This window comes from Camelina sativa, chromosome 3 (genome assembly GCF_000633955.1).
Source record: "Camelina sativa cultivar DH55 chromosome 3, Cs, whole genome shotgun sequence".
Lineage (NCBI taxonomy): Eukaryota > Viridiplantae > Streptophyta > Magnoliopsida > Brassicales > Brassicaceae > Camelina > Camelina sativa.
The window spans coordinates 3,898,518-3,901,513 of NC_025687.1; positions in this window are offsets into that span (position 1 = coordinate 3,898,518).

Genomic DNA, 2,996 nt, shown 5'->3' on the forward strand with positions numbered 1-2,996 from the left:
GAAGATGTTCAAGGAAGAAGATGAACTATGTCAAAGAGTGGGGTAATGGGAAAGTAACTGTGTCGACCTTTCTGATTCAAAGTATAACTAAACCTATCGTATAACTAGTAGAGTATTCAATTTTTTTGCCTTTGTTCGGATACAATACCTATCTTTTTTTTTTCTTGGTTAGTTTTGCGATTTTTCTTATTTCTAGTTAGGTATCAAACACAAGTAAACTTGTTATATATATCGGTCTGGACTTCTATATGATATCTTTGCAAACCATTTTTCGTTTTTCAACTTATTATATTGCAAAATTTATAGAATATCAGATTTATTATTTCTTAATGCCATATGGCTGAATCTTGGTTTTGACATTGGAGTCGCTGTACAAGGCAAAAAAAAAACTGCGTTTCTAAGCTGCTATTGCCACGCATAATCGTAATTCATGTTGAAGTTGAAAATTTTACGTTTTGCGATAACTATGTTGCAAAAAAAAAAAAAAAAACAACTGTGAATCTTGTGCGAAGTTCGGCTGTTGCAATAAAATCTCAACGTAATAATTTGATTGCATAAATAAAAATTCAACGAAATCCAAAAATATCAATCAGTGAGGTATTTTAGTATTCTACACGAGTTTTCGTCTCAGAACTCCCTAAAACATTTCTGACAATCTCAAAAATCCCTCTTTTTTTTGGTCTATTTTTTGATTTTTTTTTTAAAATCAAGAAATGAGTCTTTTACATTATTGTCCAAAGAAAACTAAGATAATTACAAAAAATACCTGGGTCTAACCAAAAGAAATCGNATCGGATCTAATACCCGAAAAACTGAATCGGTATCTTTTAAAAAAAAACTGTAAAATTTATGTTTAAAACCGCTCTCTCTCGTCTTTCTTCGGGAAACTCGAATCGATTTGGGTGAAACTGTAGAACTAGGGTTTTCTCGTTTTCTTTCAATCAACCAAAAATCGAGTAAGAAGATGGTGAAAACAAGGGGGGGTTGTGTGAGGAGGAGTGAGCGTTTGAAAGAGAAGAAGACCTCACAAGGAGATGGTGGTTCGAAAGCAAAATTCGATTCGCCGGAAGTAGGTGTGTCGGGTTTGAGTCCGGCAACAGTAGGAGAAGAGAGAGCTTTGAGTACGGTGGCAGAAGAAAGTGAAAGTCGAGTTTCGGAGGAACCCAATCCGGTGGTCGAAAGAGAAAATGCGAACGAAGGAGAGAAAGCAAAATCCGGTACTCCGGAATCAAGTAATCAAGAAGAAGATGATGAAGAAGGAGGAGATAACGAGAGATCTACTTCTGTGGAATCAAGCGATGGAGAAGAAGAAGGAAACGTTGAAGAGGAAGAAGGAAACGATGAAGGGGAAGAAGAAAATGATGAAGTGGAAGAAGAAAACGATAAAGGAGAAGAAGGTGAAGAAGGGGAAGAAAAAGACGATGAAGGGGAAGAAGAAAACGATGAAGGAGAAGAATCGGAAGAAAAAGACGATGAAGGAGAAGAAGGAAACGATGAAGGGGAAGAAGAAAACGATGAAGTGGAAGAAGAAAACGATGAAGGAGAAGAAGGTGAAGATGGGGAAGAAAAAGACGATGAAGGGGAAGAAGAAAACGATGAAGGAGAAGAATCGGAAGAAAAAGACGATGAAGGAGAAGAAGGAAACGATGAAGGGGAAGAAGAAAACGATGAAGTGGAAGAAGAAAACGATGAAGGAGAAGAAGGTGAAGATGGGGAAGAAAAAGACGATGAAGGGGAAGAAGAAAATGATGAAGGAGAAAAATCAGAAGAAAAAGACGATGAAGGAGAAGAAGAAGAAGAAGATAAGGAGGGAAGTTCGAACTCGGCAGGTAACTCGAGAAGGAGTACAAGCGAAAGTGAGAGGGAGCACGAGGAGCACAACGATGCAAGTGTAAGTACAACAAGTCTGTTTCATTCTTTCAGAATTGAATTGGAATTTGAAATCGATATAGTAGAACTGGTAGAACTGGTGCAACTAATGCGTGTAGAACTAGTAAAACTGGTACAACTAGGTGGTGTGGAACTAGTAGAACTGGTACAACTAGTTGTTGTATAACTGGTATAACTCATGTAAAACTGATATTGTTGCAGGAATCAGAGGAGGAAATAGAAGCGATGCAACCTTTAGGAATGCACTTTGAGCCTAGTCAGTACAACAAGAAAATCAAGCTATCGACAAGGTGTCATATTTTTGAAACTGTGGAAACGCTGGATAAATTAGAACATCCATTGACTAGTTCTGAGAGGGATTGGTTTGAGAAATATCCACAATTCAAGCACATTTTCCACATGCCAAGGGAACCAAACCACAAGCTTATGGGAATGTGGTTGCTCTTACTTCGAACGGCTAAAATCGAAAAAAAGAAGGAAGCATGGTTTGTTGTGAATGGTGTTCCAATCCGGTATGGTCTGAGAGAACATGCGTTGATGTCTGGATTAGATTGTCGGTGCTATCCACTTGANTGTGTAGTTTTTACTATTTGAGGCAGTTCCAATTTTGGCAAACACTTACATTGACCAAATTTCTGAGGCGGATGCAAGTTGTCCTAGGATGTGCAGAAAGAAATTTAAGAGTACCGGTCAGAAAGGTTTTCCTCTAAAGAATATAGGTGATACACTTGGTACAACAAAGGTTAGTCATCCTAACCATTGAAATTATTAATCATTTGAATAAATTGGTTTGTAATGTATCTAAAGTAAGTCGTTTACACAGGTAATTGCTACTGTGATCCCTCATATTGATGAAGAAATTCCTCTTCTCGATTTAATCATGGAAGAAGCTGAGGAAGACGATACCCATGATGTCGTAGTTGCCAGTTGGATGTGGCGCCTTCGTAGAGGACTACCTGTACTTTTGGAGGAGATGTACACAGCCGATGTGGCTACTCGTTCAGGACAAAATGATGCGAATGAGGAAATAGACGCCAATGAACAACCGAGAGAAGATACTATTGAGTTGGTGGATCTTCTAAGGACCATGAAGCAGGATATGAAAA